Source organism: Marmota marmota, unplaced genomic scaffold (genome assembly GCF_001458135.2).
Source record: "Marmota marmota marmota unplaced genomic scaffold, marMar, whole genome shotgun sequence".
Lineage (NCBI taxonomy): Eukaryota > Metazoa > Chordata > Mammalia > Rodentia > Sciuridae > Marmota > Marmota marmota.
The window spans coordinates 2,886,761-2,900,585 of record NW_026000075.1 but is presented as its reverse complement, the minus strand read 5'-3'; the positions used below and the strand labels follow the sequence as shown (position 1 = coordinate 2,900,585).

The 13,825-nt window shown below is 36.6% G+C and overlaps 1 long non-coding RNA gene across 1 annotated transcript in view; it reads right to left on the bottom strand.

The window, feature by feature from the left end:
- Positions 1 to 6,311: 6,311 nt before the first annotated feature.
- The window catches only part of LOC125620052, a 121,484-nt gene continuing 113,970 nt past the window's right edge, over positions 6,312 to 13,825 (bottom strand). Inside the window, exon 5 of the long non-coding RNA XR_007351639.1 lies at positions 6,312 to 6,649. This is a non-coding gene — a long non-coding RNA (uncharacterized LOC125620052). The remainder of the gene's footprint in view (positions 6,650 to 13,825) is intronic.

The window sequence follows — 13,825 nt, the reverse complement described above, 5'->3', positions numbered from 1 at the left end:
ATGGATTTTGCAGGGAAATGGATGGCATTAGAGCAGATTATGCTAAGTGAAGCTAGCCAATCCTTAAAAAACAAATGCCAAATGTCTTCTTTGATATAAAGAGAGCAACTAAGATCAGAACAGGGAAGAAGAGCATGAGGAAAAGATTAACATTAAACAGAGACGAGTGGGGGGAGAGAAAGGGAGAGAGAAGGGAAACTATGGAAATGGAAGGAGACCCTCATTGTTACACAAAATTACATATAAGAGTTTGTGAGGGGAAAGGGGAAAAAAAAAACAAGGGAGAGAATTAAACAACAGCAGATGGGGTAGAGAGGGAAGATGAGAGGGAAGGGGAGGGGGGATAGTAGGGGATAGGAAAGGTAGCAGAATACAACAGTCACTAATATGGTATTATGTAAAAATGTGGATGTGTAACCGATGTGATTCTGCAACTTGTATTTGGGGTAAAAAATGGGAGTTCATAACCCACTTGAATCAAATGTATGGAAGATGATATGTCATGAGCTTTGTAATGTTTTGAACAACCAATTAAAAAATTAAAAAAAAGAGAATTAGAGGTAGGTCTAGTATCATATTCTCTAAGGATTTTACAATTATGATGGTGTGTGTAGAAAAATAAAATGAAAATAATTTTTTTTATAAAAAAAAGAATTACAAATATAAGGAGTTTATATATAATTTTGTGTTCATTTATTTTTATTTAATAAAAATAATATAAGTCAATACTGGACAGCTATGAAATTTTCTTGTATTCTAAAGTTGTGTATCTTAGATGCAAAAAAATGCATCTATATCTTGATCTAAGGTGGTAGTTACCTTAATAAACATATATTTACAAATTCACTGAAATAAGCATTTAACATTTGTATACTTTACTGCATGTATATTATACCTCAATGAAAAAGTATAAAACTAAAGCCCAAATAAATAAACAAGAGTAGTCTGTTCATTTCTTGAGTTTCAAAAAGCCTTGGTACAGCAGCATTGTGTCAGACAGATTCATTAGCTCCCAGTTGCAATTTTGCCACTTACTAGCTGGGTAACCTGAGTCAGGCTGCCTGACCAGTACAAGCCCATTTTTTGTTTGTTTGTGTTGTTTTCATTTGTAAAATGAGAGTAATAGATCCTTGCAAGAATTCATGAGGGTTTCAGGGAGATTTTTGTTGGTGAAATACCTAAAGTAGACCTAATTTATCATGGAATTCACTAAATGATATTGATAGAAAAAGGAAGGGAAGTTTTAAAGGGATGGAGGGAGGAAGGGGTAAGCTTTCGCCTAACATGATGCACACATATGTACATGCACACACACGGCTATATACACGTGATTTTAAAGGTTTCAAGTAAAGGAGAAAGGTGATAAAAGTAGTTCCTGAAAAAATGTAGTCTGACATTGTTATGAAGGAAGTATTAGTGTAGAAATCAGAGTATAGAAATCCTGCTAAAAATTCATCAGAACTTTTTAATAACCAAACTATATAAAATCAGTGATTACATATCCTGCAGTAAGCTTCACAGAGCTTTAAAAACTATTCAATCTATCTTGGATTATGTATTTTCCTCCAGGCTACAAAAACCATTTGTTAAGTACCTATGTGCTGCAGAACTAATAATGAGGGTCACGATCCTGCCTTCCCAGGAACATATGAGCTAAATGGACAGATATATTAATCAAATCAATAAAGTCAAGAAAAAAACCCTGAATGTTACTAAAGTGCAGAAATAATGGTTATGGGTTTTACAAAGCTAGAATATTCACTGTTAGCCCTACTCAGATGGAAGTCTGTTTCAGATAAGGTGGTCTGATGTGACATCCAAGTACAAGCAGATGAAAAGCTAGCTAAGTGGATATTTGGAGGAAGAACATGTAAGTATAAGGAAAGAGCATGTCTGGTGTGTTCAAGGAAAAGCAAGGAGCAGAATGAACGAAAGGAAAAGACCAATAGGAAATGGGGTGAGAGGAAGATCAACAAGGGATATGGGGTACAATAAGAATTTCAAATTTATCCTGAGTGAAATAAGAAATCATTGGAAAATTCTGAGTAAAGGACTGGTCTATGCAGTTCTATCAGGCCTGGGTTCAATGCTGTGTCCCAAGTGCCCCAGGCCTCCTCTATTCTCTTGCAACATTTTATATAGAAGTAAAATGATGTGAATGTGACCATGTTGTCGACAGCACAGGAAGATGCAAGGTGGTGGTACTCGAGTGACACATGGATGTTTTATGTTGAACACATGATCATGTGCATGCACATGCATGCATCTTCAGATATGTATGCACATGGAACATGTTTAATAAAAAGGATTGATCTAAAGTAACTTGAATTTTTTAAAGGATCACTCTAGTTACTCTTTTAGGAAGGGATTTGGGGGAGGAAAGGAAACAGGCAGGGAGAAGATCTGTAAGGGGATACACTGAAGTAAAGAACACCCTGGCTTTCTTCTTTTCTCCCAATGGAAGAACTCCTGCAGAACCACTTTGGAAGACTAGGAGAATCTCAAAGAAGGGAAGACAAACATGTCACTTTTAGGGGCAAAACCACAGAACTCAGAGGCCCACTAAGGTTGGAACTCAGAGAGAGAGTGTTCAGAACTCAATATGTGTCATTTGGAAACAGGAAGATGGATCTCACCTTTCCCCAGAAGTTGATTGATGAAGGTGGCTGGAGCTGCTCATGATGGCCTTACAGAGAAGAAGCAAGGGGGAGCAGGGCACCCTTATTCTTGTAATGGTAACAAAATGAGTTTCTGTGAGCCAACAGGAAAATACAGAAGTTTACCTGGCTCCCATTAGCCTATAGGACCTGATTTCCTGCCAGGAATAGGGAAATCCAGGAGAAAGAAAGGGAGAGTGCACCTCTAACTAAGGCCAGGATTGAAGCTGGGTCCCAAGAGGTCAGCCTGGAGACACCAGCAGCACAGTGCCTTCTTTATTTGGGGGCTGTTATTGAAGGGCTCTTCTTTACTAAAGGGCTCTTAGCACCAGGTTAAAGTATAATTTTACAACCTTGCTCTATCGTCTCCCTTCTCTCATCATCTTCCCTGGAGAAAGCAGTAAAAGTAGGAAAGGAGTATAAAATAAAGAAATCTAGTATAAGAGCATGTGCAACCCCACCTTCTTTTATTTAGTGAACCCTAACCCTTTGTACTGCCCATAAACACGTCAGAAAATTTCATCCACAGGGGATTGCTTGTCACAGGGCCACTTACTCAATTCTCTTTATAACCTAACTTGCATCAATAAGGACTTAGAATATTTGCATAATATTTATAGACAACACCATGGCCAATTATGGAAATGACGGTTTTGGGGGGGGTTATCCCTAAACCAAACACAGAGAAAGAAGGTCATCCCTGTCTGCCATATGAATATTGCTGCCTTTATTTGATCTCGACAGAAATTCATCTGCAGTTTCTTGCATAAAGTATAATAATGATTCCTTTATACCAGTGGGTAGACCCAAAAAGAGACTTTAGAGGTCAGCTACTTTATACCCAATACATAAATAATCATATAAATGAATAATAGAAAAATAAAAAGATATATAGAGGGTTAATAAATGATAGAGACTATTGATGATTGTAGTGAATATTAATAACATAACTTGAATGGAGACTTGTTCTTTCCACAAATACTTATCGAGTATATTTTTACTATGTGGTAGGCCCTGGGTATTGAATAGTTTACATACAATCAGGTGCAAGAGGTTGATATTTTAAAAGTAAACACACAAATCATGATGTGATTCTTAACAGAGTTAAGTGCCGTGAAGCCAAAGAAGAAGGTGTAGGGATGGAAAACTCTGCATTAGGGGTGTAGGCAAACTTCTCTGAGGAAGTGGCATCCAAGCCAATAACTGAAGCATAAGAAGGAGGCAGCAGATGAAGAACTGGAGCAAAGGCTCTGATGTGGAAAGAAGTTTGGCATTTGCCAGAAATTTAAAGAGGGACAGTATGACAAAGACTTAAAGTGAAAAGTAGAGAATACTGTAAGATAAAGTGAGATAGAAGGTAGAGCGTGTGCCTTGTAGACATCCAGGGCCTTACAGACTTTGCCAAGAAGTTTGAATTTTATTCCAAGTGAAGGAGAAAATTGAAGGTTTTAAACTTTAATATTCCACATTTTAAAACATCACCCTGGTTACAGATTGTGCAGGAGAATGGATTGAATAAGAGCCAAAGAGAGAACAGAAGATTGCTGAGATTACAGATCTGATGTCTTGAATTGGGTGGTAGCAGTAAAGATGAGGACAACTTAGCCCCTTTTCCTTCTGATCCTACATGCTCGAGAGGGACAAACTCATCCACTCAAGGTTTCAACTTCGATGTCCAAGACTCCAAAATCTCTGAAGAGACACTTTTCTTTCCTAAAATCCCACACACCCCAAACACCTCACTCCCCATGCCCAGTTGCTTAACGGACACTTCCCTTCAGACAGCACAAATTCCTATGGCACTCTTCATCCTCCCTTCAAGCAGTGGTGCCTCTGTGGCTTCTCCTCATCCTCCCCATCATTTGGAATCAAAAACCATGGCATCATATTTGATGCCTCCCTTTTCACCCAACTCCATGCCCAGGACAGTGAAGTATTAAAATTATATGTTCTACAAAATAAGAAGAAAAAAGAGGGGAAACCATGAAAAGGAAGGGAGACCAGTGACGTGAAAGGTGGGGGTTGAGGGGGAGGGTTGAGGGATGGGAAAGGGAGGAACAATAGTATGAGGTTGGTCAAATTACACTGTATACACGTGTGAATGTATCATGGAGAATTTCACTTGATATATACTATAAAGTACCTGTTTATAAGAACAATAAGTAGATGAGGGGAAGGCCAGTTAGTAGAGGAGGGGGAACAGAGTGGGGAGAGAAGGGACTGAAATGTGGTTTATGTTAAAATGAACCCCACTAATATATAGCACTATAATACATTAATAAAAACATTATATATATGCACATTAATATATATGTACATTATTTTATATATATGCACTCTGGAGTCAGAATACCCAAACCAGAAGGGTTGCAGGACATTTGTACATCAGTGCTCAAGCATTCATTTTCATTTTTAACCCCTGTGTGCCCTGGAATATGCAGAAAAACCAGCTGCAGTTCCAGGCACAGGTCTGTCCAATTCAAATCTACATAACTGCGCCGAGTTGGAGGATCAGTATGATTGCATCCTCCTTAGTCACAGTGAGAGGGAAAAATGTTATTTTCTTAGCTGTCTGCAGTTTTCTCAGTGAATGGTATGCAAGGTACCACAGTCATTACACTGCAAAGTACAGCCAAAGATAAACAGTGATGTGTGGTCGCCCTGGAAGATGAACCTATGGGCTTTGTTTCAGAAAATCTAGAACAACTCAATCTAAAAACAACTCAGCCAGAGGTAGAGCTGCGGTTTCAGAAAGTATTGACAGAGACTTGGTAGTTATGTGAAAGCGAGAACAGATGAGAATCTCAAGAGTAGTTGAATTAAAAACTGAAAGACCTTTGGTGATAAAGGGTGCCCAACATGGTGAGGATGGGGAGGAAACAGAACACAAGAAGGATTCAGAGAAGCAGGGGTCAGAGAGAAGGCTCATGATCTTCCCTTTGCCCCTCCGAATCTGCTCTCCACAGGCTCTCTGACAGGGGGGGAAGGTGTATCATGACCCGCCATGAATTATTTTTACAAGCTTCCTTGTCCCCCTTCTTCCACTTGGATAGAATCAGTGCAGAGTGATCAGCAAAGATGAGAGGGAGGAGAAGGTCAGTGGAGTGTTGATTCCCCTGCTCACCCTGCAGGGTTTGCATAGCCTAGACTGTGACCCTCAAACTAGGGCCAGGGCTCCTACTAGCAGCAGGCCATTGTTATTACACCCCAGATTACTGCATTATCCCTTATATTTTCCCTACATCCTACCCTTACATTTTTATAAATTGGTACCTTATTAAACTCTACACAAATTATATAATTTGCATGTGTGATCTATTTCTTGCCAGGATCCTTCCTGAGAAGAGGTAAAGGACTATAATTAGGAGAGAGTAATTATGTCAAAAAGAAAGATTAGTGAGCTGCATGTTTTAAAAGCCAGCTGTTCTGGTGTTGGGTGTGGAATGAAGAGCTTCCCAGTAGACACCCTCACCCCCATCCTGGTTTCTTCTCTAGGGATGGTTAAACAATGTTTATACCTATTTGAACTGAGTCCAAGGAAATAAGCAAATGCCTAACTGCAAGGTTCATTTAACCTCGATTATCTCAGGAAAGCATCCTACTAATGCCTAAAATAATCGGAGGATGATGAGCAGAGTGATAAAACGGCAAAGATCCACCAAGGGAGCCAACCTTCTTTATTATTTTGAAAGACAGGAGTTTTTCAAATCCAGCAAACCTCCCACTCTGCAGTAAACCTAATTAAACAGAATCTTAAAATGAACCAAATCCAATTAGGCATTGGGTGCTAACATTTTCTTCAATTATTATGGAAGTTATCACCTCACAGCCACAGGCCGGATATCTTCTCCTTTTATTCACTTTGTGTTCTCACCCACTGATCTTTCTCAGAGCGCCCAGAACTCAGGATGATCCATCTTGTCTTATGCACAAACATGCTTTACCACATGGACAGTTCAAAACATGAAACTTTGGGACAGTACAGGAGGCAGCTAAAGAGAGAGATACACAGGAGATAGTCAAGCATTTTCCTGAAGCTAATTAGATAGCCAGAGCTGATATTTCCTGACAGCTTAAAAATGTATGATTTAGCTTCCCAGACCAGTGTGCCCTCTGAAAATGCAAAACTGCTACTATTTTCCTTTCAAAAGAGATAAATTATGCTCCAGCCAATAATTAATTCATGCCAGCTTTTTGTGAAATTTTAAGTTAGGGAGGGAAAATTTTTTATAAAAAGGTTTTTTTAAATTGCTTCTTTTCAATTATACATGACAGTAGAATCCATTTTGATATAATTAAGCAAGCATGGAAAATATATCTTATTCTAATTCAGACCCCAATATCTCTCTTTCCTCCCTTTCCCCACCCCTGCTCCCTTCCCTCTATTGATCTTTCTGCCATTTACCCATAGTTATTTTTTTAAGTTTTTTTAAACATATAGTGCATTCAAAGAATGCATTTGAAGACTAGGAAACCTATATTTGTTTGGTGAGTTTATTCACATACAATTATAATGTATATACAATAATATTAATATACCTCTTCCAAAATGTGCCATACTTTGCAAAAACAAAAAAAATAATAACATGAAAGAAGTGAATATAAAATAAATTTATAAATGTGTGCAGAAGTTTTAATCTCTCAAGTACCTTTTCTTTTATTTTACATACATATATGAAAATCTACTATGTACTTTAACTATAAGTTTCTAGAGTCTATATTCAACCAACAAAAAGTGGAAAAGCACAATTAAAAGAATAAAACAACTCTTTGGAAATTAAGACTCATGCTTCTAAATAACCTTTAGATCAAAGAATAAGACTGAAAGTTTTAAGAAAGCATGAAAAGATGGACCCTTCATACCACTTACATTTTATCTATTAGACATTTACAGAGCACCTGTGATAGCAAAGAAAGCACTTTGCCAGATACTTGAAAACAGGCAGGTAGAGACCTCCTCTCAGGGTGAGGCAATCACAGGTTTATAGAAATATATGTCAAGCACTGGGGATCCAGAAGAAAGAATTATCAATTCCAACTGATTAGAATGCAAAAGAAAAAAAGATGGCAATTGAGAAAACAATCTCTTTGGAAAATGTGTTGGCTTTAATTAATCAAGGAAAGTGCAGGGAGGAGACATGTCAGGCCATAGGAAGGTACGAAGACACAAGCATGAATGTAGAGGGGCAGCTAAATCTGTCAGAAGCAGAGCCTGTTATGGCAATGCAAAAATAATTGGTGTATGGCCTTGAATGCTCAAGTTTTAATGTGAAAAACTATAATTGAAAAAAAAGATTCTGATTCAGTAAGTCTTGGGTAGAGTCCAAGATTCTGCATTTGTAGAAAACTCCCATGCTGAACAGAACAATACTTTGAAGAGCAAGCTGGTAAGTGTACAAGAGTGGGGATCATGAGGATTTTGGTGTCCTTGGAGAAAGGCAATGTAATGTATCCATTAAAATATAGTCATAGCCATTAATCCAATCCAGAAGGTTGGACTTAAATTATAGTTTCTTTATTTTTTAACTGTGAATCCTTTAACAATTTACCTTCAGAGCCTTAGTTTTCTCATATAATTACCTCAAAGTATTGTTAGGAGCTTGTGAAATACTGATTGTAAATTAGTGAACAGCACATAGTATGGAGGAGGTATAGTGGCATTATGTCCTGCGCTCATGTCATAGGAGAGCTCCTTTCTCTCCTCTGCTGCCCTCCTCAAGCAGGAACTCACTGACTTTTCTAAACAGTGTTCTGGGTCCTGATACATCTATACTGCACAGCCATTGCCTCCTGCCTTCAGGAGAGAAGAAAGGGCAAAACAAAGGTGGGTACATAGCTAAAGGTAGTTAAAATGTTTGATGACAAGCAGAAGAATATATTGGAAGACCATAAAATACTGAAGAGATTAAGAAGTAACAGTGAAACTTTATATCAAAAATTAATGAATCAGTGAAATATCAATTATTGCCTTGCTTAACACAAAGATGACAAGGATAAAGTGACTATTTTCAGTATTCCACAGAGAAAATACAGTCAGTGAATCTCAAGGAGGTAGATTTGAAGGACTAGCTAAATAAGTTATCCAGTTCATGATGCAAAATATAGATAAGAAATGCCAATTGTAGGGCAATGATTTTGCTAAAAGTGATGAAAATTACTAAGGAAATCAATATTCCAGAATTATCATTTAAGGGAAGCTTCATATCTATTGTCAAAATGGATGGGTTTTGGTGGAAAAAAAAACTATCCAAGTTCAGAAACTTTCCAATATTTTAAGAAATCATGATCCCTGCCAATGACTGATTTTATTTCCTTTATTAAGTTAATTCTTAGATTGGCAATATTAACTAGATATATATCAACAAAATATAAATATTTAATATGCTTTCATTTGTTATTGTTCTCAAAGGTTAAAGAAATCTAAAATGCTGTTTTACCAGAAGTTGGTAAATATGGGTCACTATTTTGTTGATAGCCTAGATAAACCCTGCCCCTAAATTGAATGCAAAATATATCCAAAGAGAGAGTGATACCTTGTGTAATTGTATGAAGTCAAGAAAAATATTTATGTCTGACCTTGTTTTAGAATAGCTGGATACTATAGAAGAAACTGGAAATAAAGTTCTTAAGAAAAAAGGAGCACGTCAACATCAGAAGTGACTAAATTCAGAGGATGTTCGCTGGCACCTTCCAGGTACCTGGTTCCTCAAGGAACTCAGTGAAAATGGCCAATGATGATGGGTAGTCAGTGGGGAGAATGGGGTCATAGGGAATCAGGCTAAAAACAAAACACTATCATTTTATATCAATGACATAAAGAACTGGATCAATAATACTTGGTATTCATTTCTAGCTATTCACAAAAAATAACCTTTTAAAATAAGCAAGCATTTTTTTGACAAAGTTTTCCATTCCCAATAGGCTGCAATAGGAACCATGTGGAGAAAACCAACCCAAATATGAGACTCTGGTCTCCAATCTAACATTTTGATCAGTTGAAGATTATAGATGATGGTCTCTTCAAACACACTAGTGTCTACTTTCAGGGATGCAGTTGATCTGGCAAATAATATACCCACGCCCCCAATAACTGGGGGATACAATATTCCCAATAACCATTAGTCCCATTTTTGCTTTCCTTCCATCCCCTCTCTTCAAGTTTGTTCCTTTAACCCAAATCTTATTTCTAATGATACAGGAGTCTTCTAGGGTAGCCTTCTTCTACATCTAATGCTCTTCTCACCAGAGACATCATGCCATTAACCCTTTTTTACTATAAGGACTACTATGGTAATTTCTACCACAAAAGAGCAACAAGCATAGGACAAGGAAGAGAAGGAAGAGAAAAATAATTTGTTGAACATGGTCTTATGGTCCTGAGGACACACAATTTGGAAGTACAGAGTACGATTAAAACAAGCAATCTAATGCCAAATCCCACATACTTATCCCCTTCTCTTATTCCCCAACTAGCAATAACTGATGATCTTTGATGATGCCCCAGTCAAATAGTTTGTATGTGAAGGATCCAGTTTTCAATGCCCGGTTCTTTAACTCTACATGCTTGCCTATTGGGACACTATCCAGCTTTTTGCATCTTGTCTCCAAGTCATTGACTATTTAGGCGATCCATAGAACAATATGGCCATCTCTTTGTCTCACTTTGTTAACAAAACCAGAAACAAAGAATCCAGTCATTAATTATAACCACATAGCTAGGATCCTACTGACTCTTCCAAAATCCTTCCTTTCCTCAGAAGATTTGGTTTATTAATCCTCCATCCCAAGAACTAGGTCAGCCAAGCTACACCTCATTCTAGAAGAATTAGATCAGTGGATTCCTGTCAACAATAGGAAATCAACAGCTATAGAACCTAACTTTAAAAAAGAAATGTTTGAACTTTTAATCCTTACAACATGTACTGCACATTTACTGAAAATTCTCAACTGAAATGTGTCAAATGGGAAAGCTGTAGGCAGAGCCAAACTGGTCAAGATTTATCAAGATGTTGGAGAATGTATTTCCTGGCTTTCAAACCTTAAAAAACCTCTTTTGTCAGAAAGCTTGATAATTTAACTTTGGTAGAAGTAAAGGTGAGCAGATCACAAGCATCTCAGTTAATTCTAGAATTATTTCTGAATACCCACCCTGTTACTTACAAGAAGTGTTTGTTATTTGATTTTGATCCATCTCTGTGATAACATGCATTCAGCATTTCTTAACATTTGTAGTCTCCCTTTCAAGGTTCTAATTCTTTAGTTGTTTGATACCTGCATGATTAATGAACTCTTTAGAAACTCTGAAATTACAGTAAGTGATTTCTCCCCACACTCCATCAATCAGGACTAGGAAGACGACTTCCTTATGATCTCTACACCCCTTCTCTTGCTACATTAAAATAGTAATTTATTACTATTAAAAGTCAAGAAATTAAGGAAGTTTAAAGAATACAGTGGTTTTTTTTTTAATTTCTTGAGGAGATAAGTAAATGGGTGTAATTGTGGGAAGGGGGTTGGTATAAAAGTTCAGGAAGTGGTGCTGCCTGTGCTGAGTTAGAGTATATGAGGGAACTAAAAGCGCATTCAGATCTAAAGTTTCAAAAACACTACCAAATACCAGCCAGATGCCAAGACATAATAACAGTTCATAATTCTAATCAAGAATCCAGCATTAAGCTGGGCAGGGTGGCAGGTACCCGTAGTCCTGGTCATGTGAGAGGCTGTGGCTGGGGAGTCACTTGAGCCAGGAGATCCAGGCCACCCTGGGCAACATAGTGAGCCAACTTTTTTTTTGTTTTATTAATCCAGCATGGCTAATCATTTAGTAACTAGAATTTTCCTTGTTATCAATAAGACTGTTTAGATATAGATCTTATACTTCAAAGCAATTGTACATGACCCCAAGTCTAATTGTCCAAAATGCTGGAACAAGTAGTAAAGATGCTGAAGGGGAATAGAGAACCTCTTCCTCTCATACCTTTTTGAGGAGTTATCTATAATCATAGACTGAAAATGCTCTGACTGTCCTATGACACTGCACAGGTCTTGAATGCTTGTTTCTTTTTCTTTCTTCTTTCTTTTTTTTTACTATTACAATCTATGGCACATATGATTTTCTTTAATACTGAGTCTTAGAAAATAAAGTAGGTGATATTACAGAGATGTTATGTGCATCAATATTTTCTTACCTGTGCATTACCAAATTATTCTAATAGTTTTGTTGTAGTGATTATAATTCCTAAAGTTAGATAGTCCAAAATTATTTAGTAACAAAATATAAACATGATCACCAAAACAATACTATAGCAGGTGATTGTACTTTTTACATTCATTCTTTGAATATGTCACTCTATACAATAGAAATGGGGTTTAGCATACCTCGATTATCTTAAAGTGTAAAGTATAAATACATATTTTGCCAGTATGACAAGCATATTTAAATCCCCATGAAAACACTTGGCTATTTTTTAGACAAAAGGATTCAGAATCCTTTGTTAATATGAACAAAAAACAATTGTTTCAGTAGCTAAAGTTGGTGTTTGGCAGTCTTTTAAACAAATGACCACAAATTTTCATTAGAATAGTGAATTGATACACAATGAGCTATATTATTGTCTTTATAGTCAAATGTTAATTGAATTTATAGTTATGTTTCTGCCTCAAAAATTTATTGACCAAAAATTTCAATAAGACACAGAAACACTTCACACTCCTCTTTGTCCTTTTGGGCCTGTCAGGATTCTAAGCCTAAAATAATAGTAGCTCACTCTCTCCAGCAGTTTTTATATGAACAGATTATAATTGAATATTTTCATTATATAATTAATTGTATATAATTATCATCCAGCTAGATATGAAGTTTTCATGAACTGAAAAGAATTTGACATTACATGAAAATGTCAATATTAAAATGGATAACAAGGGGAAAAATCAAGAAATCTAGTAGAATCAAATTATTACCAATAAAATCACTATGCTGAGTAAAAATCATCAGAGAACAAAATTTTAAAAACTTTTAAAACTATCAGCAACTTTGGGGTAATTTTTTATATTTTGAATATTAAGAAATAAATGCAAGTTTTTCTGGAGTATGTTCTTTACTAATTTCCTGTCACTATATCTGTGTTGGGGGGTATATGTACATATACATAGCAGATGTTTTCTTTTCAAATTAGAGTTAACAAAAAATTATTTCAGGAAGAATATTTGCAAAAATTGGAATGAAGCAGCACAACTCAATGGCACTCAAGTAGCTAAAGCATAACAGAATTTTTAAACAGCCAATAATTTTGCTAATACCTAAACATGATGAAAATAATTCTAATTTTTCCTGACACTTATAAAATCATTTCTAATAACAGGAAATTATCCATTTAACTACCTCATCATAGTAAGTTTCAAAGTTTATAGAGAAATATTTTGTTTGATCAAAAAGGATATTTGACAAAAAGTGAAGGTAGTATCTGAATAGCACAATGGGCTGTTTTATAATAAAGAGAAGAAGAGGCACAATGCATTTTGTTTCTGTTGGGGAGGTGGTGGTTTGGGTCTTTCTTCATGTCTTAGCAAAGGTATTACATGGGAGGCTCCTTCATTAGAATATGAAAATGCTTCTCGCTATGACACTGATAAACCACTTTAACTATGGGAAAGATCTTCCATTTCCAGTAACTTTAATTCGTGTTCTGACCAATGATGAATCTCAAAATTTGAAAAATTGTTACTATGACATACTGATTGAATATACTTCCCTTCAGAGAAACTCAATATATAATCTATTCTATTTATTTTTAAAATGACAGTCCTGAATCTTACTCATGTAACTTTCCTATGCTGAGTAAAATTATCAGAAAACAAAATTTTAAAAACTTTTAAAACTATCAGAAAATTTGGGCAAATTGTTTATTTTTTGAATATTAAGAAATAACATTCATATGGGGAAGATGGCGGCGAGGGGAGTGCATTACCCCCGTGCGCTGCTTCACTGTGTGGGAGTATGACAAGTCAGGACGGCTAAAGGATATCTTGTTAGGAATTTCCAGCAATAGTGGGGTGCTCCGGAACCTGGAGGAAGGATTTCCATCGCACGAGGATCGGCTACGGGGACTCAAACGCGAGAGGTTTGTCGCACGGAGGGTAACTGCTTATTCAGCAAATCGCCCCGCGGC